Genomic DNA, 24,452 nt, shown 5'->3' on the forward strand with positions numbered 1-24,452 from the left:
CTCCGATGCCAGGCCTCCCCCCTGGAGAGCTGAGCTGACCCAGTGACCTGCCCTGGGGGAGGGGGCTGTTCTCAGCAACTCCACCCCGAACCTGCTTCTAGGCTTTAGTGAGAAGATGTAGAATTGAGTTCTATGGTGTGAGACCAGCTTCTGCCTTGAGGTTTACAAATAAGTTACTGCTCAAGTTCTAGTTCTCTGACTTTGGGGGCATCACCTTTGATGAACCTGTTTACTTACTTGTAAAGTGGGGGCATATAGAACCTAGGATTCAGTGAGCCACTTTATTTAGAGTGCCCAACACTAATTACTGCTCAGTGTAAGTTCCTTTTTACTTATTCCTCCCTCTGAGCCAAGGTACTTCTACATCCAGCATCTTATTTCATCCTCACCTTGAGCCTTCTTAGGTACCATTTGTGCCCTTCTTCTGTAGAGGAGGAAGTGGATGCTGGGACAGGTGACATGGCTTGCCCAAGGTCAGTGGGCTAATGAGAGTTAGAGTCGGGACTGGAATCTCTCTTCTGGAGAGGTCTTCAGACATCAAATCCATTTTTGGATCTCTGATCAGTAATATTAGCCAGAAGGAATCTTGGCGATGTTACTCTGAAACATGCTATCCACTGGGACTTTCGATGATGATGGAAGTATTCTGTGTCTCCAGTATCCAGTAAGGCAGCCACTAGTCACATGTGGATATTACACGTCTAAAATGAGGCCACTTGAAAACCTGGGGTCCATTTCAGGGTGACGTGGCTTCAGGGTCACGGAGGAACTGAAACTGTGGATTTTAACTAACTGTGACTAATTTTTTATTGATTTTTTTTATGTGGACTATTTTTAAAATCTTTATTGACTTCATTACACTATTTCTTCTGTTTTGATTTTCACCCCCACATTGGAAGGTGAAGTCTTAGCCACTGGACTGCCAGGGAAGTCCCAACTTTCATTAATTAAAACTGAAATTTAAATAGCCATGTGGGACTCTGCATGGCACAGCCCAACCTGAAGATATAGTTTCATCTCGTATACATAAGAGATGAGTCATCCCTGCCAGCAGTGTGGATTTTGAGAGTTTCTGGGTGAAGCTCTCACAAGGCTTAGATCCCTGGTGGTGTCCAGTGAGTGCTGGGTTCCTCCTCACTGCCTCCCCCCAGCTCTGCTAGTGGGAAAGCCAGGCCACTGTGTCTCCAGAGTGGAGACTGGGGTGCGTTCATGGGACATGTGCCTGACAACATGGATCAGCAGGAGGCGTCTCCCTGGCTCCTGAACCAAGGAGGTTCACCACTGGGCTGACCAGAGGCCTTGGGCTTAGCCAGTGCAACCTCACACCCAGGCCTGGTAAGGGGGCTCAGGGAATCCAATCAGCTGGTTTCAAACACTTAATCTAGAACCCTCTGTGCTCACCCATCCCCACTGGCTGCACCTACAGGGGTGCCCCTCCAGGATCGTAGGGAGCTGACATGGGTCCATAGCAGAGAATGGATTGCCAGTTGCCATCTGTCCCTAGAAACTGCCAGCGTGGAAAAGAGGCTTCCTATGGGGTGTGCAGGGCTGGTGACCCCAGCTAACTGCATTTCAGCCTCCCTTTCTTCTCAGGCCTGTTAAGTCATCCAGCATTAAATATTTTAGCAGCCTGCTGACTCCGAGGTGCGCAAGTGTTTCTCTGTTTCCAGGGAAGGTGCTGGAACAGGTCTGATTACTGAGACTTGTAATGCCTTTTCCTTTTGTAAGGCGGTCAGAGGGTGTTTGGGAAGCAAATCCTCAGGGGAGGGGGGACAGCTGTGTCCTGGAGTGGGCGGGCTGGGTGAGAGAGGACCGCAGTGTGCAGGGGACGCAATCAGCACTGAGTCCTCAGGCCCGGAGCACCTGTAAGTGGAGGGAAGCTGGGCCCCCGAGAGGTGAGTGTGGAGGGCGAAGGAAGAGGGACCAGAGGCCGAGAGAGGGAAGCCTTAGGTCCTGGAGTTGAAATCCCTCCCCCATCTTGGACCGTGTTGGGCGATTAGGTCACTGCACCAGTCTCAGCTGCTTCTTGGGTCAGTGGGCCACTGACGTCTCCCGGGGCTTAAAGGAAGTTTAAACGGGTTTAGAGGAGGCAAGACGCAGAGCAGCCTGCACAAGCCAGCCCTCCATAGCTAGGAGCTGTGACCGCAGAGCCAGAGACAAGGTCCCTGGGCCGCGGGGGCCTCAGCAGGCAGGTCCACCCCCACAGCCGGCCCTGTCCTCCAGCAAGCGTGCACCAGGCCGGTGGCTTAGGAGGGAAGCCAGAGCGTCCCGTGATAGGGAGGAGCCGGGACACTGGGCAGTCCTCCCTTGGAAAGAGGGCTGGGGTGGCTCGGTAGGTGGGCAGCTGGTGGGCAGACACACTGCCAGGGAGTGATGTGCATGGTCTGTTGAGTCCCAGCCCAGTGCTCAGCAGCCTTCGTCCCAAGGGGTCGGGTGGCTCACCAGCTCCTGTCTGCTTACGTGTGCCGTCGTGCCTTCACCAACAGACAGCCCTTCCTTCCCCTCCCTGGGCCTCAGTGTCCTCTGACAGAGGTCAGGAGGTGGGTGTCATAAGCCTGAGTTCTCCACCTAGAAATGTTTGCTCAAACACACGGCAGCGGTCATCTCTGTAAAGAGTGGATCTCAGCCTCTGGCTAGGAGAAGAAGTCACGATCTTGTTTCTTTGGGACGGTTAGACTTGCAGATGTAGCTCTTGGTTACCCAGCACCTGATACTCTGCCTGGCGCACAGTGGGCACTCCGTAAGCCCTTGCTGAATAATTCATCCCAGCTCGCTATCAGTTGGAGGCTTTCTGTCCTGGAAAACCAGGTCAAATGAGACTCTGGAGGCAGATGGCTGGGTCTAACTTCTGGCACTGCCATTAGACTCTTCAGTTCCTCTTAAATTCCTTAGCTATGCTACGCCTCAGTTTCCTCATCTGTAAAATGTATATAATACTAGCTGCCACCACAGAGAGATATTAGGGAGATTACATGTGTGTTAAAAGCTTAGTAGAGTTCTTGCCTGGCATGCAGTAAGCACTTACATATAAGGGGTAATTTTTATTACTCTCATTATTACTATGATAATGGGGCTTCCTTGGTGGCTCAGATGGTAAAGAATCTGCCGGCAATGCCGGAGACCCAGGTTCAATCCCTGGGTCGGGAAGATCCCCTGGAGGAGGGCATGGCAACCCACTCCAATACTCTTGCCTGGAGAATCCCATGGACAGAGGAGCCTGGCGAGCTACAGTCCATGGGGTCACAAAGAGTCAGACACAACTGAGCAACTAATAACTGGATTCTTCAGAAAGTGTCATTACCTTCTAAAACTATCTCCCATCCTGCGGCCTGTAGCCTCCCCACTGGGGTGGCCTCAGTGTTGCAATGTTGTATTTGATGCAGTGCAAGCCTTCAGGCACATATGGGGAAAGGTTCTCTGCCTTGACAACACTAGGGCTTTGGGGTTAACCTCTTGCCAAGAGTGGCTGCAAAGAGGCTGAAACCTAACATTTGTGGCAGGGAGGAGTGCCTGTGTGTGGGAGCCCGGCTGGGCCTGCACCGGAGGAACGCAGGCTTGGAGTACATCTTATGGGGCAAATTGCCCAGCTGTCTGGCACGACGTTTGGAGCAGCTGGCCCATCCAAAACCTCCTAGAGGAAGGGGCAGGGATGAGAGTTGTCTGGCCCTGCCTGCCTGCCAGATGCTGTAGCGCAGTAGCTGGTGAAGGAGACCCCTTCCTGGCAGATGACCAAACAGCTGGTATTTAAATGGGCACAGCCAGAGTTGTCAGAAAGTGAGAATTTTGAATGCAGGGAGAGTGCCAACCTTGGGCTTGAAGTCTCAGTTTAGGCCAGACTGCCTTTCAGGGGGGGCCACCTATGAAGAGTGTCTGGGGCAGACAGTCCCTTAGGCCCTTAGCAGGATGCTCACCCTTGGAGACGAGTGCCACCCACCCATCTCAGGTGTTCATAGTCATGAAACATCTGGACCAGAAGGATCTTCGGGCTCCTCATTCTACAGATGAGAAACTTGAGACCTTGAGAGGATGTGTGACTTCCTTACGGCCCACACAGCTTGTCGGGGGACCACTGACCCATACTGGACGCAGTTCTTTCAGCCTCGAGACCAGCGCTCTTTCCAACAAACCCACTGGCGCTCTAGTGAGCAGGCACCCCCTTTCCTCTACACAACAAGCACCCCAGGTGGGCCTGGTATGAACTGGCATTATAGAAGGTTTTCTGGAGGTGGTGGCAGCGTTCTAAAGTTATCTTGTCCTCTAGTTGTATCTGAGAAAGCTACATATGCAGTCCTTTAAAAATAATTTTATGTATTTATTTATTTTTGGCTGTTCTGGGTCTTTGTGGGCTGTGCGGGCTGTCTTCAGTTGTGGCAAGCGGGGCCTCTGTTGTGATGCTTGGGTTTCTCACTGTGGGGCTTCTCTTTTGCAGAGAATGGGCTCTAGGTGCCTGGGCTTCTGTAGCTGTGACACATGGACTCAGTTTCTCCGCGGCACGTGGGATCTTCCCGGACCAGGGATCGAACCTGTGTCCCCTGCATTGGCAGGGGAATGTTTTACTACTGAGCCACCAGGGAAGCCCCTGCCTATGCAGGCTTGCTCCAGCTGTTTTGCAAAATGAGTTAAACTGCAGCCTCTGTGCTCTGGTGACCCTGGCTTTCCTTTGCTTGTGGCCAGTAGCATTTGCTGTAGGATTGCAGGAAAACCACTGTGAGAAGCTGATTGGACAGGGGCTCACAGATTCTCTAATTTGCTATGATTTGGGGAGTGTGCAGATACTGGTGGGGAGGGAAGTTAGATTAGAGTCTGATTAGAGTTAACTCAGGAGAGAGTTGTGCTGAAACTTGAGATCTCGCCTTCTGTCCCAGTGTGTCTGTGTGAGCAGTTTACTGAGGAAACTCTCAGAGGATACTGCAGTCTGTGTCAGGTTTCTTCCCAAACAGTTGAGCCATGAATCCTTGGAAGATAAAACGCTCTTAATGATCACTGCAGGGTCTAGTTTTGTTTTTGCATGAAGATGGGAAGTTTATATTAGAAGCCACCAGACTCCCTGTTGACTTGCTGTTTATACCTCTTCTTTGGTTCATCTTTGATCTTCGGTGGAGAGAAACTATTCTGCAGAAGTAGTCCTGCATGGGGGCGATGTGGGGGAGGACAGTTTTGCTTTTCAGAAACTGGTTTTGCGTTTTGTGTTCGGGAACTATAACTGCCCCAAATGGGAAAGTGTTACCCCTTCCTACTTTTTCCCGGCAGTCCTGAAAAGCCACTGGCTCTACAAGGTTCACGAAGGGCATTTTATATTTTCTCTTCTAAATCTCTTTTCTTTTGGTATAAGAATTGGAGGAATGTGTAAATGCAGAGCCAAGTCCAGACTTAAAAAAAAATGATTTATTTGGCTGCTCTGGATCTTAGTATAGTACGTGGGATCTTTCATTGGGGTACACAGATTCTAGTTGTGGTGCATGGGTTTAGTTGCTCATGGCATGTGGGATCTTAGTTCCCTGACCAGAGGTCAAACCCACATCTCCTGCATTGCATGGCAGAGTCTTAGCCACCAGGGGAAGGCAGACATTAAAAAGCATTAGAGGCAGGAACTCCAGTGTGGCTGAGAGATGCTGGCCAGACTCATCCCTGGGTGAGCCCTCTGCCTGCTTTGCCCCTCCCTCTCCATCTCCACCCCCTGGGGAACCTCTTTCTCCTGAAACCATAGACGATCAGGCAAATGTAGTGCCTATGGAACCTTCCCATTCTCCAGCACCCCAGGAGAACCCCTACTCCTGCCCTGCCCAAGCATCAAGAGTTCTTTCTGTAGCCTGACCACAGTTTTAAGACAAAGCAAATGTGTTATAATTTGTATAGGATTTCATCTTTTGCAGAAGAGATTAGATGTTGTGAACTGGGCAGATACAGGTTCAAATTGGTCACTTATTCACTCTAGGACTTCAATCAGGTTACTTGCTCTCTTGAGGCCTCAGTTTCCTCATCTGTACGATTGGTATAAAGTCAGTACCACCCTCCAGAGGATCGTGTGATGGTGTATGGGAAGTGCTAGCTAGGGGCTGGCACAGGCAAGCGCCCAAAGCAGGTCTGTCCCCGTTTGAGGATGAGGTCTTTGAGGACAGGGTCCGAGTTTTTAGTGCAATGGACTGCACATAGTAGGTCTTCAACAGATGTTTGTAGGTTGGTTGTGTATTGTCCAGCAGATAGAAGGTGTGTCTCTTTGATGCCTCCCTCAGAAGAGAAATCCAGGTCTACTGGCCAGGTTAGTTCAGTAACACAATAACAAAATGATTGTACTTATAAATCATACATTCATTCATTTTTTCATCCACTCAGACTGAGGGCCTCTTCCATGAAGGTCAAGGCTAGGTGCTCTAGGCAGAGTTTCTGATCTTCAGCACTATTACCCAGCACTTAGCTGGGTAACTGATGGAGAGGGTCGTCTTGCACATAGTAGGCTGACTGGCAGCCCTGGATGCCAGTCGTATCCCCCAAGTCATGACAGTCAAAAATGCCCCCAGGTACTCCTGCTCCAAATGTCCCCAGTGGGCAAAACTGCCCTTGGAGAACCACTGCTCTGGGGCTGTGCTACCCAAGGTGTGGTTCCTTAGACCAACAGCTTTGGCATCACCTTGGAGCCTGTTCAGCTGTGCTTTTTTCATCAAATACTCTGTTTTCTACCATTGCCTTGATGTGACAAAGACATCCAACTCTGACTTCCAGGGATGATTGCTTTTTTGCCCAGCAAGGTGGTATAGCAGTCAGGGCTTGCTTTATATTTAGTCAGACTTACTTAAAATTAGGATTAGGTCAAATTCAAATACAGGTACAGCTGAGTACATGTTCAAGAGATGCAGATCCTTGAAAAGGGTGGCTTCGTGTGCACTCAAGGAAAATTCCAAAGCCACGTCTAGAAATCCTGGATGAGGCTCAGAAGTCACATGGAACGGCCCCCACCCTTTTTCTGCGTAGATTTTGGGTGCAGGCTGACATTTTATCTTAGCATGGCTGGAGGCTATGGCTGAATTTTTGAAGGCCTGAATCCAGTGTTTCACTTTGTGCTTACAACTACATTTTGCTGGGCTGCAGTTCAGAAACATAACTCCCTGCCTGGACAGCCATTCATAGAATGCGAGGATGTAGCTCAGAAGCCCAAAGCAGGGATTCCTTCTAAAAAAAAATTTTTTTTTTCCCAGAAGTGGATCTTATGTTATTAGTGTGAGAGCTGAACTCTCATGCTTGAGCCAGGCACTGGTCCTGTGTTCCTCATGGCATATTCCTTTGCTGATGTGTTCAGAGTATATAAAAATAACCTGAAGCTAGCTGTTTGTCACTGTGGATGGGTTAGGAGTTTGGGTTTGTTGACACACAGCCTCTGCGTGAACCTGGCTTTGCTTGGGGTGACCTTGGGTAAGAGACATCACCACTCCAAGTCTGTTTCTTCCTTTGCAAAGGATAATAGCAGTGCCCACCACACAGGGTCATGTAAGAATGAAGTCGGAGGAGAGATGGAAGCCCCTTAGCAGAGTGCTGGCTGGGTAGCAAGTGCTCAGAAATGTCAGCTAATATTAGAGTGGTCATTTCAAACAGTTTTTTTCAGTTGCTGCCTTTTTGGTTTTCATGATCTGATAATGGAATGAGGACAGTAGAGTGCACACTGTCTTTTGGGTGGCATTGTGTCACCCTTCAAAGCTGGCAGATGACAGGATAATCTTCTAGGTGAAAATGCCCTTCCAGTTTGGGTTTCTGGTAGTTGGATGAAGCCCTGAGACATTTAAAAAGCAGAGACATTACTTTGCCAACAAAGGTCCATCTAGTCAAGGCTATGGTTTTTCGAGTGGTCATGTATAGATGAGAGAGTTGGACAATAAAGAAAGCTGAGTGCCGAAGAATTGATACTTTTGAAGTGTGGTGTTGGAGAAGACTCTTGAGATCCAACCAGTCCATCCTAAAGGAGATCAGTCCTGGCCGTTCATTGGAAGGACTGATGTTGAAGCTGAAACTCCAATACTTTGGCCACCTGATGCAAAAAGCTGAGTCATTTGGAAAGACCATGATGCTGGGAAAGATTGAGGGCAGGAGGAGAAGGGGATGACAGAGGATGAGATGGTTGAATGACGTCACTGACTCAATGAACGTGAGTTTGAGTAAACTCCAGGAGTTGGTGATGGACAGGGAGGCCTGGTGTGTTGCAGTCCATGGGGTCACAAAGAGTCGGACACGACTGAGCGACTGAACTGAACTGAACTGAACTGAGATGTTGCCATGCTGGAGAAGGGCCTCAGGGAACAGGGAAGTTCAGGCAGTAGGGAGGGCTGGGGGAGTCTGGCCCTGCAGCGGGAGAGTCTGCCAGCCGCGCAGAAGGACGGTGGGCGACAAGCACTTGGCTGCGTGTCAGCACCGCTGCCAGTGGGCATAGGAAGTCTCGTTTTTCTGCCCTTGAGCTGACAGTCTGGTCCAAGAGACAGCATTAAAGGATTACAACGCACACGGCCCTAATTGTCTTTGCCTCTCATTTGGTAATTAATGTAGGTGGCCATTAGTATTTATCTAGAAAGTATTAAAAAGCAGAGACATTACTTTGCCAACAAAGGTCCATCTAGTCAAGGCTATGGTTTTTCCGGTGGTCATGTATGGATGTGAGAGTTGGACTATAAAGAAAGCTGAGTGCAGAAGAATTGATGCTTTTGAAGTGTGGTGTTAGAGAAGACTCTCGAGAGTCCCTTGGACTGCAAGGAGATCCAACCAGTCCATCCTAAAGGAGATCAGTCCTGGCTGTTCATTGGAAGGATTGATGTTGAAGCTGAAACTCCAATACTTTGGTCACCTGATGCGAAGAGCTGACTCATTTGAAAAGACTCTGATGCTGGGAAAGATTAAAGGCCGGAGGAGAAGGGGACGACAGAGGATGAGATAGTTGGATGGCATCATCAACACAATGGACAGGAGTTTGAGTGAGCTCCGGGAGTTGGTGATGGACAGGGAGGCCTGGCGTGCTGCAGTCCATGGGGTCGCACAGAGTGGGACACGACTGAGACTGAATGAGCTGAGAAGGTATTCTCCACAAGAGCAGATATGTTGTCTCTTCTGTTCACTCCTATCTCCCTGCTCCTAGAAAGTGCCCGCCGAGAAATACTTGTTAAATGACTTAATCCCATGCCTCCTTATCACAGCCAGTTCCTGGTTATACTCAAGAGGAGATTTCATTCCCACTGCCCAGCACATTCTACTTCTCTTCTCCAAGTCCATTTACCTCTTTTTGGCTCAGAGTTTCATCAGTGTGTGTCTCCCCTCTACCACTTTCAAGACTTTTTACCATGTCTGTATACCACTTGTATTATTATCTACTTACTATTTTTCTTTACATTGATTCACTTTTTTATTTCAACATATTGCATTAGTTTTGTTTTAGGTGATGTCGGTGAAGTTACAGGTTTGGTGCACTAATAACTTTTCCCTAATATGCTTTAAATGTATAACTATTAAAAATATCCTCATATAAGAAACTTGACTATGGTTAACACCTCCTTATCCTATAAAACTCAAATATTCCCTCTTCTGGTAAACCTTCCCAGACCTCTTCCAAGGCGGATTTAAACATTGCTTTTATGTTTCTGTCACGTGGCAACCTTTCCATCAGCCATCTACAGAAGTGGGCAGGGGACTATGAGGCTTCTGACTTGGTACAGGGCCAGGAATGCAGTCGGTCCTTAGTACCTGATTTTCAAAGACTGAAGGAAACCCCTCGAGTCTAGCAGTTTGTGCTGTCGGGCCACGTGTGGGTGCCCTGAGTGGATGCCCTAGGATTCTCTGAAGACAGTTGGCTGTAGTCAGCCTTCCATGTGGGTGCCATCCACAAGTCAGATATATGAACTTCCATTTCGACTCACACCCCCAGCAGGGAGCTAGTGTGTTCTTTGCAGAGGGAGAGTTTGGCCTCTGCCCTTCAGCATCACACATTCCCCATCAGTTAACCAGCCAGCCTTGCATGTTTCCAGTCTCTGGCTTTGCTTCCCAGGTTGCTTCATGTATGAATTCGTGCCATTGGCAGACTAGGGAGGTGCCGTTGGCCCAGTGGGGCAGACACAAGTAAAACAGAATGAATAGAATTGGAGGGGCTGAAGGTTCCTTTCAGTCTCCTGAATAACTTCTTATATACACACTGTACTCTCCGTTCTTCTTAATCTGAACACTGACTGCATCTGGTGTCTGCCAGTGTTCTTGATCCCATACTCTTGCTTCTTGCCCCTCCAACATGAGTCTGTCTGTACAGGCAGGGTCCTGTCTTATAAAGTTTTACTACCCCCTTCTGCACTTGCGACAGTGCTCAGTGAATATTTGATTAGGTCATGATATAATGTACGTATCAGGCCAATTTGGGCATAGTTTTCTAGCTTGGCTTTCCAGTTTTCACTTGGCTTGTCACTTCTTAGCTAAAACAAAATATTGTTGTCCCAACAGAGTGTAAAGGAAGCTGCAAACCCAGAACAGGGCACTGCTTGGTGGACAGGGCTGGGGATATTTCCTAGACACTGATTCTCCTTTTGTTAGAGAACTCTGTTGGCAAAGAATCTTTGATTTGCGTTGTGGTTTTACGTTCTTTTCTGTAACTGAGTGCTTCGCAGTGTCACAGTTGACAGCCTTTTCAGGATGCTTTTGGCTTCAAGTAACAGATAACCCAATACAAGAAAACAGTGTTCGCTGTTGTCATTCAGTTGCCAAGTCATGCGTGACTCTTTGTGACCCCATGGACTGCCTGCAGCACGGCAGGCTTCCCTGTCCTTCACTATCTCCCGGAGCTTGCTCAAACTCGTATCCATTGAGTCGATGATGCTATCCAGCCATCTCATCCTCTGTCATCCCCTTCTCCTCCTGCCTTCAGTCTTTGCCAGCATCAAGGTCTTTACCAGTGAGTTGGCTCTTCACATCAGATGGCCAAAGTACTGGAGCTTCAGCTGCATCATCAGTCCTTCCAATGAATATTCAGGGTTGATTTCCTTTAGGATTGACTGGTTTCATCTCCTTGCAGTCCAAGGGACTCTCAAGAGTAGCTCTTTTTACCTGCCTCTGCCTGAATTCAGTGTGTTGGTTAGTGTCCTTTCACTGTTTCTGGCTGGCTGCAGCAGCTCTAACTATCAGGTCCCATATGACAGTGTTGAGTGGCAGGAACATATCTGAAGAACATAAAATTTATAGTCTTGTATCTCCCCTAAAGAGTGAGGAAAATGACCCCAGAAGCACAGCTGGCTGTCTTTTCTGTTTCATTGGCCCAAGTGTATGTCACATGACCATATCTAAGCTAATTATTTGAACATTAGTAAGTATGTAAACAGGAGAGGGAACATAGGTTTTGGAGGCAAAAAATGACTTCTGCCACAAAAGTTCAGATTCAGAGTTTCTCCTACTGTGATTTGGAAAGCATCACCCCCAGAATCATCTAGAATATGCTTGCTAAAATGCACATTCCTGAGCTCTTCGTGACCATTTTAGTCAGAAGCTCTGGGAATATTTTAACAATAATCCTCGGGGTCTTAGATGCAGAAGGCTTCAGATCCATAGTCTGGTGTTTGGGTTGTCACTTATCAATATTTACAAGGTGCAGACGATCCTTCAGCAGTATTGATCCTCTTGACAGGAGGAGGAGAAGACAGATTCAGCCTTCAAAAATTCCCTTCCCAGCCCTAGCCCTTTGGAGATTCAAACAGAAATATTAACTGATACAATGATGATATCTAGGATTTGCTTTAAAATAATCTGAATAGCAGGGGAGAAGAGAGTATGTGAATACAACAGAGTTGGTCCTGATCTGATAATATTGAAACTGTTTGATATAATAGAGTTCATTATATTGTTCAGTTTACTTAAGTTAAAAAAAAAAAAAATCTCGTAGACGTCCCTGGTGGTCCAGTGGTTAAGAATCTGCCTGCCAATGCAGGGAACACCGGTTTGATCCCTGCTCTGGGAAAATGCCACATGCCTCGGGGCACCTGAGCCCATGTGCCACGACTACTGAGCCCATGCTCTAGAGCCTGTGCCCCACAACAGGAGAGGAGTCCCTGCTGAGCGCAACTAGAGGAACCCCCAGTGCTGCAACAAAGACCTGGCACAGCCAGCTATATCCCAAATTCACCTGACCCCCACCACCCAATGTGCTCAGTCGTGTCCACCTCTTTGTGACCCCATGGAGTGTGGCTCACCAGGCTCCCCTGTCCATGGGGATTCTCCAGGCAAGAATACTGGAGTGGGTTGCCATTTCCTTTTCCAGGGCGTCTTCCTGACTCAGGGATCGAACCCAGGTCTCTTTTGTATTCTCATTGGTAGGCATATTCTTTACCACTACGCCACCAGGGAAGGAAGCTCTATATTTAATCGGAATGCTCAAGCTTAGGAGGTGGTGAGTGGAGCACCTTTTTTACGTAAGTGGGTATGACCTGGGATCAGGGTACAGGACACAGAAGACTGGGCGTTCCAATTCTTGTGTTACCAATAGCTGATGGTATATATTCTAACAAATTAGCCTATTTGAGTGTCAGTTATTACAGTGAAATAGGCACTTTAAAAGTAAACCATGGAGTCCATGATAAGCATATGGAGAAGGAATCTATTTAAATTTCCATCTATTTAAATTTAAATGTGACTCTTAGAAGTATGTGTGTGTTAGTCATTCAGTCGTATTCGACTCTTTTTGATCCCATGGACTGTAGCCTGCCAGACTCCTCCGTCCATGGGATTCTCCAGGCAAGAATACTGGAGTGGGTTGCCATTTCCTTCTCCAGGAGATATTCCCTACCCAGGGATTGAACCCAGGTCTCCTGCATTGAAGGTGGATTCTTTACCATCTAAGCTACCAGGGAAGCCCCTGGTGTTTTGCAATAAAGGTGTATTTCTTTTTCTTTTTCTTTTTTTTTTTTAAACCTTTTTGGCATCTGGGATCTTAGTTCCCCAACCAGGGCCTGAACCTGAACCCCCCCTGCATTGGAAGGCAGAGTCTTAACCACTGGACCACCAGGGAAGTCCCAAAAGTATATTTATTTATGCTGCAGAGAATTCTTGTTTAGGGCCATCAAGCCTTGGGGCATCTGTTTCTTTAAGAGGAAGAAATGAAGCCTGGAGTCTGTGAGTCTCTTGCCCTTTGGTCCCAGAGGATATAAAACATAGCAATGCTTTCTTGACTCTAAAGATAGAAAGCTTGGCATCCACCTATAGCCACAGGCTCTTCCCCATGGGGGCCTAGATGCAGAAATTTCCAGAGAAAATGTGCTTCCTTTTAGTGGCATGGGCAGGTAAGCGCCACTCTGGGTGAGAGGTCTATGTCAGCCAAGGAGCTGATCTGGGGCCTTCTGAGGAAACAAAGCAAAATCCACAGCTCACAAATGGCAACTCCTTCCCTGACAGTACGGCCCAGGAACGGGTGGTTGGATTTAGCTTCTGACCAATTCAGTTGGTAAAGAATTTGCCTGCAATGCAGGAGACTCAGGTTCCATCCCTGAATGGGGAAGATCCCCTGGAGAAGGAAATGGTAACCCACTCCAGTGTTCTTGCCTGGAGAATCCCATAGACAGAGGAGCCTGGCCGGCTACTGTCCATGGGGTCGCAAAGAGCCAGACACGACTGAGCAACTAAACCATTTTAGAGGGTACCTCAGCCCAGGAGAAGGCATGTTAATAGATTTTGCAAACTGTAGAGCGCCGTGTGCTCTACGGATCCGTGGTTAAGCAGCGTTAGGACTCCGCAGATAAAGAAATAAAGGGCCAGAATTTGGCTCCAGGAACAAGTGAGGCCCCATAACACCCCCAGCTTCTTTCTGACTCCCCAGAGGGCAGCGGGCTGGCATCTCCCCTCCTCACGTCCGCCCCCACGAGCGCGCCTGGAACTTCGAGTTGGGGCACCGGCCTGTACTTGGCCTTCTCAGTGCGTTCACACGCCGGTGCCTTCCCCGAGGTGCCCTGCGTAGTGGAAAGCGCCGTGGAAAAACTTAAGAACTGTGACAAGTTGTCATGACTCAGACTTCTTCTGGAGGAAGTTGGCAGTGCTTTTCAGGACCCACGGCCGGGCCGCGCGTCCGTGCGTCCGTCCCACTAGCCTTCTGTCCCCTGCGCGCTGTGCGGCCGCGGGGCGAGTGGGCGCGCCGCCACGTGGGCCCCTCGGTGGCCTGGGCGCGCCGCGGCCGGCCCCGCGCATTCCTGGCCCGGGAGGAGAACGCGGCGGGCGCCCTGCGCGAGCAGCTGGCTGCGCGCTGGCCGGCCCGGAGCGCCGAGAGCTGGGGGAGGAGCCTGGCCCGGCCGCCGCCGCTCTCCCCACTCCTTGGCCTTTTGTGCCGCCACTTTGCCCGAGCCCTTCAGGGAGCCGCGCCTCCCCGCGTCGTTGCCCCGGGAAAGTTTGCGTCCCCGGGCCGAGCCGGGCTGTGGAGACTCCGCGCGCAGCGCCGCCGCCGGCCTCGGAAACCTCAGCCTCTCCGGGGGCGGGGGGGTGGTTCTCGGGCACTTGCGTCCCCGCGAAGGAAGGCGGCTCCCTGGCGGGCCATCTGCAATCGCCCCCAACTGGTAAGTGCGCCGCGGCCAAGGGCGGGCGGGAGGGCGAGCGCCCGGGGTCGGGGAGGAGACCCGCGTCCCCGGACCTTGGCCGCCACACAAAGGCGTGCTAGAAGTAACCAAAGCTCATGTCATCTCTCCCCACCGGGAACTGGTTAAGGGGAGGAAAGGGACTGGACACACATATGTCCCCTTGCCGGCGGAGTGTGTGTGTGTCTGCCGGGCAGACGCCCTCGGCGTCGGCCCAGGAAGCTCGTGCCGTCCGGTGGGGCGGTCGGACTCGGCGCCCGAGGTCGGGGTGCGAGCCGGCGGCTGCGATCCCGCCCACGGTGGAGGGAATCTGCCCGCGGCCCGGGGCCCCATCCGTGGTCGGGGTTCCCGCCCGTCCCCGGCTCCGCGCCATCCCCGCCGGGTTCCTGGCGAGCTGGTGTGGTCCCACCCGGTAGCGCGGGGGGCTCCCCTGGCGGGCCACCGCGGCGCGTGGATGAGCCATAAAACTCTGCACTGGATTGTCTCCGAGTTTGGGACTTTTAAATTCTCTAACAGTTACGTCAGCCGGGCGAGCGCACTTCGGGGCTCCCGAGCACCACGTGACCCGCCCCCGCTTTCACCCCCCCACCCCCGCCCTCCTTCGGCGTCCTTGGCTCCCGCGGCCTCGGCGGCCGGGTCTTCCCTGCCCTTCGGGGCGTCCTGGAAAGGCGACTTCAAAAGTAGTGATTCACAGCGGGGTTCTGCAGCAAGCTGTTGATGCATGGTGCTCCCGCGGTGCCTGTCTTTTCTGAAAAAAACGGCATCATCACCGTGATATTTTGTTATCTTTTGCCTCCGTCAAGTGCACGGACAGGAAAAAGTGAGAGTGGGTTGAGCTGCAATGAAATAGACACTGTGAGACAAATGTCTCCAAGGTGGCCTGGGGGAATGGAAATAGAAGCCAAGTCTGGGAAGGGTAGCCAGGGGTCTTGGTTGGTGCCTGAGTGTGTGTGTGTGTGTGTGTGTGTGTGTGCGCGCGCGCGCGTGCACGTCTTCATATGTGCATGTGTACACATGACTATCCCAAGTAATTTTTATCACAGTACATGGAAAAGCAAGGGTCCTAGTGAATTTCCTTTCTGTTTTATGCTAGAGGAAGGTGCAACTCTGTTAATTGGTGGAGAACTTTTTATTTTTCTAGGATTCCCTATGGAGGCCACATCTCAGAAGCTGTTTTCACTGTATTTGGAAATGACTTTGTCAGGGGTCTTGTCCCAAGGCTGGTTGTCATCTGGGGGTTCCATCCATTCAGATTCACTTGTGTATTTCAGAGCTAGTCTTCACTAGTGTTTTTATGGGGCCCGTTTGGACAATTTATGAGAAGCAGAGGAAGGATTTAGTTGGGAACTGTGGAGTGAGTGACCTCTTAGACTGTTTGGTTTCCCTGTTCTCAGGTGGAGCTGGGAGCTCCTGCAGAGAATGGGGCCAGTTGAGCTGGGCAGGTGAGAAGGGACTGAATTCCCATGGGGCTTCTCACAGGCAGTGTCTGGGGCTGGGCATTCTCCTCCGAGGAGAGTCGGAGCAGTAAATAGGTCAGGGACCCGCCTCCTTTTGCAGACACCACAGCCAGCTCTCAGCTACCCAGAGCCTCCCCTTTGGCCCTTGTGTTGTTACTGGTTTCTCATCAGAAGTTAACTTCCTGAGTCTCAGGCCGGGCAACATGGAGTGTGACATACAGAGGCATTACTGCTTATGGAACCCCATGGAGCCAGGGTGCCTCTCCTGGCTGCCCTGGGAGGGTTAGAACTGGCCTCTGTTTCCTCCATCCATTCCTTTTGTTCTCCATCCCTTTTGTCTCTCTAAGCTTGGCCACTTAGAATATTTTAGCTGAGAGGAAACTTGAAGGTCAAGGTTTTATCTTATAGATGTGAAAAGGGAGACTCAGATAAGTCTCAGGTCTTGGCCATGGTCACACGTGAAGGTGGGACTCAAACTCTAGACCACAGAATGCTGGCCTGGTGGCCAAATCCTGCAGCGTCTTTGGTTCCATCCCACTTTGTACCATGGATATTTACATTTATCATTGCCAGGGAAACAGACACTGCTTGCCAGATACTTGTCTAGTTTGTGGTACCACTCCATGAGTGAGGAGGGGCCTGGGGGTAAATGGTGATTGAAGTAAGTAGTAAGCCTGTCCCTACTTGCTGGGAGGTAGGTGTGTGTGTGGGTGTGTGTGTGTGTGTGTGTGTGTGTGTGTGTGTGTGTGTGATATACCTGAGCATATACACATTGACCAAAGGGGTGTGTGTGTGTGTGTGTGTGTGTGAGAGAGATATACCTGACATACACACATTGGCCAAACTTCATGGTGGGGATAGTGTCCCAGGAAGGGATGTCTGGATACGCATAAGGATGTTTTGGCCGCTTCAGTGACTAGAGCGGGCCCTGTTTGGTAAGAGCCAGCAATGCTGTGTACGGGGACAGTCCTGTCCAACTGAGAACCGCCTCACTCCAAATGCCGATAGCACCCCCTGTAAAGGACACCTCAAGGGCTTGAGGAGTAGGGAGAGACCAGTTCTAATTGGGAAGATGAGAGATGCCGACCTGTGAGTTTGCTGGAGCCCAGGCTTCAGGATTGGGTGAGGCTGGGAGAGACTGAGGGTGGAGTCAAAAGCACGTGTGTGTGTGTTTCCTGTGTGTGTGTGGGGCTCAGTTCCACAACCAAAAGCAGATGGTTCTTGAATTAACTGTGGTTTGAGTCTAGCAGGCCCTGGCACCTTTTGCACATTGAGGAGTAGGTTTAGGAAGCTGGTGGTGGTATCGCTGACTAGTTCCGGTGGAGGAGAAAATTTAGGGAGAAGGGCTGGGTGCCTTGGTCTCTCTTGCTGTGACCTGTGGCCAAGGTGCGTGAAGTCCATCCTGGTGGCTGGGTTTTGTCCTCCCTGCCCCCACTGAGGTTACAGTCCTTTGTTTATAGCCTCAATAATCATTTCTACAGCAACTCATCCTGATGACAAAACAGCCCATGAATTATGAAATCATTCGAGAGGAAAGAAGGCATGAAAAAGAAGAGCTGGAGAAACAAGTTTGTGGGGAAGTGCCTCTAAAAATAGAGTAGAGGGCAGGCGAAATTCTCCAGGGACTACAGAGCAATGATCTGTGATGGGGGTTTCGTTTCAGATCTGTTGGGTATCAGCGGCACCCCCCTTCCCTTCTTATCTGATCCTCTCTGGTGTGTAGTTTCAATCTGTCATTTAGCAAATGTAGCCAGTGCTGCCAGTTAAAAGAAAGCAAAGTTCCCAAGACTTTTTTTTCCCTGGGTTGGAGAAAGGCAGGACAGAGCTAGCTCCAAATTTAGGCAGAGATTCTCCATGAGAATTCCTGCCCCACTCTCACCAGCTGTGTGACCTTGAACAAGTCATGAAGAGTCTCTCTGAATCATGATTTCCACTTTTAAAGGCTGGGGATACTTACCCTGCCCGCCTGGCTCACAGATCTGTGGGGGCAAGAAAAGTCCTGTGCATGAAAATACTTGGCACACTGTGAAGTGCTGTGCAAATGGAAAGTCATGCAAGGATTTTTCACCTTGTTAGATTGAAAGGGATTTAATTAGAAGAGCTTGTTTTCCTAAGCCCTTCTGAGGCTTATTTTTGTTGCTTATTGTTTTTAACTGGAAAGGAGGTGCTTCCCATGTGGCACTAGTGGTAAAGAATTCTCCTGCCAATGCGGCAGATGCAAGAGACATGGGTTTGATCCCTGGGTTGGGAAGATCCCTTGGAGGAGGAAATGGCAACCCGCTCCAGTATTCTTCCCTGAAAAATTCCATGGAAGGAGGAACCCGGTGGGCTACAGTCCGTGGGGTTGCAAAGAGTCGGACACAACTGAGCACACGTTATTTTTAACTGGGAATGAGGAAGGGTGCTCTTCCATGCAGATCTCTTTTATTTGGAAGCTGCTTATGTAGGTTTTCTTTCTTTCCATCCTCCCGGGTTTTGTCACCCTCCATTTTAATTGCTTGTTTATACGTTCCCCCACAAAGCAAGTAAAAATAAAAGAATAGGAAATGCATCTTGGTTCTGCTTACAGAGAACAAGTCTGGGGGGAAAAAAGGAAAGAGAAGGCAGTTGCTTTACTGGCTCATGCAGGATTGGCTATTTACAGTCCTTCTAACTCCTGTTACTGACTGACTATGTCTCAGTGGTCCTCTGAGGTCCAGAGCTCTCCCTCTGGGGTCATCGAGAGCATACAGCTCCTGGCTGGCATCCTCATGTTTAAGCTCCTGAGGGCACAAGTTGGTTCCATTTCCCTGATGGGGGCCTATTCCAAACTGAGAAGAGGCGGCTGGGTCATGTCAATGTCCGGAGCATCTTCTTCTTCCTTCTTGTCAGGACGTCTCTCCCTCCAACCCGCGGGCTTCCCCTGGCTGCCTGCTCTGCAGCTGTGTGCTTCACAGCAAACAAGGAAAGGTCCAGTGTTTCCTTCAAACCTTGACGGAGGCGTGCTCGCCTGCATTCCGCTGCTTCCTGCTTCCAGCTCACAGGTTGTCTCGTGTCCAGCTGTGTGTGCTAGGGTCCCTCTCCTTCAGGGCTGACAAGACCCTGACTCACTTCTCCCAGCTTCCTTGTACCCAGTGCTGTGCCAGGCAGGATGCATTTCCAGCAGTTCCTTCTTGGGTTGGTGACTCTCTGCCTTGACTTCTCTCTGGAAGGGCGGGTACAAGCCTTTATTCCTTGCCTGAGTTCTAGACCTCTCCTTGCATTCGTGGGTAGGGAGAGCTTTTGGAGTCAATGTTGCTACTTGTGTGGTTTTGGAATCAGGGAAAGTCTGTCATTGTTATAAGGTACTGAGGACTCCAAGAGGCTTAAAAAAAAATTATTTATTTACTTCACTTTTTTGGTTGAGCTGGGTCTTCACTGCTGCACTCAGGCTTTCTCTAGTTGTGGGGGACTGCTCTTCGTCAGAAGTGTGCAGGCTTCTCATTGCGGTGGTTTCTCTTATCGCAGAGCATTGGCTCTAGGGGGTCAGCTCAATAGCTGTGGGTTTGTTGCTCTATGGCATGTGGAATCTTCCGGGACCAAGGCTCAAACCCACGTCCACTGCATTGGGAGGTGGATTCTTATCCACTGTACCGCCAGGGAAGTCCCACAAGTTTTTTGAAAAAAGAAACACTACATTTTGCCTTGTCAATAATCAAGGCATTTGTGCAGTCCTCAGCTTAATTGTGGCACCCCACTCCAGTGCTCTTGTCTGGCAAATCCCATGGACGGAGGAGCCTGGTGGGCTGCAGTCTATGGGGTCTCTGGGAGTCGGACACAACTGAGCGACTTCTCTTTCACTTTTCACTTTCATGCATTGGAGAAGGAAATGGCAACCCACTCCAGTGTTCTTGCCTGGAGAATCCCAGGGACAGGGGAGCCTGGTAGGCTGCCGTCTCTGGGGTCGCACAGAGTCGGACACAACTGGAGTGACTTAGGAGTAGCAGCAGCTTAATTGTAGACGTCCCTGTAGCTCAAACTGTAAAGAATCTGCCTGCGATGCAGGAGACCAGGGTTTGATCCCTGGCTGGGGAATATCCTCTGGAGAAGGGAATGGCAATCCACTCCATTACTCTTGCTTGGAGAATTCCATGGACAGTGAAGCCTGGAGGCTACAGTTTGTGGGGGTGCAAAGAGTTGGACACAACTAAGCGACTAACACACAGCTTAATTGAGCTGAGTTGCCTGCTCTCGGTGCAGAAAAGTTAGAGAAGAAGCTGGTTCTGGCCTGAGTTAAGTGGCAGCTAGACAGCTCTGGTGGCAACGTCTTTCTGTCCTTGTTACTTGCCGCATATCCATATATCCAGCTTATATTTATCAGACACTTGCTGCTTGTTGAGGACCTGTTTTGAGATTCACATTATGCTTTACATACACATTTTGCTCTTTTCTTAAAAAAAATTATGATCATTTGTTTTTGACTTTGCTGGATCTTCGTTGCCATGTGGGCTCTTCTCGAGTTTCAGCAAGTGGGAGCTACTCTCTAGTAGTGATACACAGGTTTCTCATTGCCGTGGCTTCTCTCGTTGAGGAGCATGGGCTTTAGGGTACATGGGCCTCAGTAGTTGCGGCTCCCAGTCTCTCGAGCACAGGTTCAATGTTTGTGGTGCAGGGGCTCCAAGGCATGTGGGATCTTCCTGGACCAGGGATTGAACCTGTGTCTCCTGCATTGGTGTGAGGATTCTTTACCACTGAGTCCACCAGGGAAGCCCTCTTATTTCTTTTAATAATCTTTCCCAGTGATTCAAAATGTCCCCATTTTACAGATTCAGAAACTGAGGCTCAAAGAGGACTGCAGCAGCCTGGTCAATGGCAGAGCTGCGTTCAGGCTCGCGTCTGCCTGAGCTGTGCTGTCTGTCTGCACTGGCTGCCCTGCTCGCGCACGCAGTGGATGCCTCAGGTTGATTTCTTTGATTTCTGTGCCTAGTGTTCTGGTGAAGTCGGGGCACCTGTTGCGTTTCACACCCTGGCTCTTGGGAGAGGTTGGCAGCCTTGGCTGAGGTCTTGCCCCTATGGCCTGTTCAGCAGGCATACCCCCTTCACTTTGTGCACTCTGATCAGAAGGATAGTGATGTCATCACTTAGCCTGAGCATGCAGCCTCTCCCAGGGCTTGGATGGGTTTATTTGTCTTTTAAAAAGAACAGTGACTGCTCTCTCCTTGCCTTGTCCTAGAATAACTTCCTCCCCTTTGAGCTTTGCATAAACCCCAGTCCTCCAGCTCATTAACCCTGAGAGGTGTGGGAATGATAGTCCAATTTTAAGGAGTGCTGAAGTTGTATACAAGAGGAAGGCTTGCCCTCTGCACCCCCTCCCCACCATCAGGTTTCCCCGGGGAGCTGGTCCCCTCCACCTCCCACCCGTACATCCTGACCAGGATCCTGGCCTCTGGCCAAAGCGCCAGGCCAGCTGGGGCTGAGCCACTGTGGGCACTGCCCAGCGCCTCCTCCAAGCTGTCCCTTCTCAGCCAGCCCAGAGGGCTGCGCCTCTGGAGCCTTGGGTTTTTCAGATCAGAAAATCAGAGGCCTGGAAGGGACCCTGGAGACCCAACAGTCCAAGCCCTCACTTTATGGAGGAGGCACTTGCAGGCCAGGTGGGGAGAGGTCTTGCCCACCTCCCCTGGATCAAGGAAGGGTCTTGCCCACATCCCTTGGATCAGAGCCATGCCCGCGCCCCTGCTGGCAGCTGACAGGCTTTCCGTGGGGAGGCCGACCCCACTGGGTGCCTTTGCACCCGCTGTCTTCTCTCTGTATCCTTGAGAGGTGCTTGAGGCCCGGGGTCCTGTGGGCCTGAGGTCTGTGGAACAGCTGGATGGAGCTCAGCTCAGCGAGGCCACGCGTGGAGGGACTTTTCCCACCCGGGGGACTCCATTTGCTCCTCCTGAAATGGGCTGTCCCGTGGCTCACAGTGGCAGAGGGCCTGCACAGTGCCCAGCAGCCCACAGTAGGTGCTTATAAGTCCTGGTTCCCTTTGCTTGTTGCCACGCCCGTTCCATGGCCCCAGCCGACGTGCACACGGGGCCTGGGATGGCTGAAGGGGCAGTGCACACCTGAAGGCACTCACCTGGCCAGGGGTAGCCGGTGCAGGGGCCCGGGTACCCTGGAAAAGCATATTCAGCATGTCCTGTTGTTTGCATTGCTGACACCATTGTTTGTAGAGCGATTCCCACCTGCCGGGCCCTTAGCTAGAGAAACCTTGACCTGACTGCTCTCAGTGGACTCTCCTCACGCCCTTTCCAGGCAGGACGGCCCTTGCCCTTGCTGACAGGTGGGGAGGCTGACCTCGGAGGAAACTTCTCGCAGGCTCGCACAGCTGTGTTGGTGAGGGCTGCCCCAGCTCCCAGGGGTGGGGGCTGACCTGAACTTAGTTGGGGGCTGCCTGATCCTGCTGAGTTATCTGTTCCTCACTCTGTGTTAGAAAAAAGTAAAAGCACAGCAAAACCACCGACTCATAGTTTTCTGTTCCTCAGAATGATGTACCTTTATTTAATTTGAGCAGCTGATTTCACTGTAAGTTGAAATAAATAATCATACGGAGTGGGGGCTGGAGTCTGAGGTATTATCCGTGAAGCATGTGGTTAATAAGGTGACCTTCCAACCAATCAGATGCTCAAAACCCACGTGGTCTTTTTTTAAAATCATCTGTTTATTTGTTTGGCTGTAGAGGCTCTTAGTTGCAGCATGTAGGACCTAGTTCCCTGGCCAGGGATTGAACCCGAACCCCCTGCATTGGGAGTGTGGAGTCTGAACCACTGGACCACCCAGGAAGTCCCCTACTTGGCCTGGATCGCTCCCCAGGGCCCTTCCCTCACACCTGGTGTTGGGTGGATGTTGTGAAGTTCGACGCAGGACTGACCCCGTCTCCTCTGCACCTGCCGGGATTCCGCCCCGAATTCCCTGGCCCTGCTCCACGGTTCCTGCATCTCCTGCCCACTCCAGCTAGTCTCTTCCCACCCCTTGCAGGACAGCCTGTCCTCAGCCTAATGTTTGAAGCCTTCTCTGCAGGCTGGCCTGGGCCCGGCTGTCTAGGTGAATGAACACCCCATGGATCCCCATTCCGTGCTGCTCCCCTTGTGACCATGCTGTGCCCTCCCGAGCCCAGATGAGCTCTGCGGGTGCTGGGAGAGGCTGGTGTCTGCATGCCTTTACTCCAGAACATTTTTGTTTGCTTCTTTCTGAAATAATTTCCTACTTAGAAAAGTTGCACAAGTAGCCCAAAGACCTCCCTACTCCCTTTGCCCAAATTCCTGAATTGTTGCCATTTTACCTCCTGTGCTCTCGTACCCCCACTTTATATGTGTAGGTGTGGATGGAGATACATTTATTTATCCATCATCATCACTGTTTTTCTGAATCATTTGAGAGCCAGTTGCAGACTGGAGAAGGGAATGGCTACCCACTCCAGTGTTCTTGCCTGGAGAATTCCATGGACAGAGGAGCCTGGCGGGCTACGGTCCATGCGGTTGCAGAGTCGGACACGACTGGGTGACTAACACTTTTTGCGACTCAAAGGTGTCCCCATCCATACGAAACTGAACAGTCCAGTGACCAGTTTCCCCAAACAAGGCCCCTCTCCAGCACAACACTGAGCCAGCCATCCAGCTGGAAATCACTATGATACGTCCGGCCATCACTTAGTCATCAGAAGTCATTCGGATTCATCCACACGGTCTCTTTTCCGTCCGATCTGGGGTCCAGCCCAGAGGCATGTGTTGCGCTCTAAGAATGCCCGCAGACTCTCCTTTAGTCTGGAAGGACTCCTCTGTCTCTTGCTGTCTTTCATGACCTTCTGGAGTACAGCTCCTTCATTCTGGGAAGATCCCTCAACCAGCATCCTCCAGAGCTTCCCCGTAACCAGACTCTGGCTGTCACTTGGGGCAGGGGTCCCACAGAAGTGACGCAGGGTGTGGACCACCCACTGCTGAGGACGTGATCCTGGTCAACACCTGGCCGAGTCAGTGCCCACACTGTTTCTCTAACTTTGAGTCCCACCTGCTGGTCAGGTGGGAGAGTCCTCCAAGCCCACGCGCTTGCCCTTCACTTCTTTAAACCTCTCTCCACCCACCTTAGAGCCCTTTGATAGCTCCTGACTGACTTCACCACCACTCTGATGGTTCTTACACGGGGCATTTTCAGTTTTCATCACTTCTTTTACGTTTACCAGTTGACACTGTACAGTAAAAAGGAACTTTCACCCCTCCCCTTTTATGTATGTGTTCATGTCTTTGTATGGACTCATAGATTATTACTTTACTCAGTGGGTTTTATTACTATCTGTATTTCTTTTTAATGCCCAAATAGTCCTTATCTGGCTGGTGGTGGCCTCTTTGAGGTGATTCTGATGTCCTTTTGACATGACCTCTTTCAGCAGACAAAGCTGGGAGATAGATGTGTATATACACACATGCACACACACACACAC

General features: G+C 50.6%; 1 protein-coding gene across 24 annotated transcripts in view; it reads left to right on the forward strand.

The window, feature by feature from the left end:
* Positions 1-24,452, forward strand: part of TACC2 (transforming acidic coiled-coil containing protein 2) — a 227,924-nt gene that overhangs the window by 81,729 nt on the left and 121,743 nt on the right. Inside the window, exon 1 of one of the 24 annotated variants that reach the window (XM_040254933.1) lies at positions 14,406-14,540. The exons of the other annotated variants lie outside the window; for them this stretch is intronic. The gene's annotated coding sequence lies outside the window, so the exon portion shown is untranslated. Of the gene's footprint in view, positions 1-14,405; positions 14,541-24,452 lie in introns of those variants that run through there. 24 annotated transcript variants of the gene reach the window in all.

The sequence above is a fragment of the Oryx dammah genome, unplaced genomic scaffold, assembly GCF_014754425.2.
Source record: "Oryx dammah isolate SB20612 unplaced genomic scaffold, SCBI_Odam_1.1 HiC_scaffold_14, whole genome shotgun sequence".
Lineage (NCBI taxonomy): Eukaryota > Metazoa > Chordata > Mammalia > Artiodactyla > Bovidae > Oryx > Oryx dammah.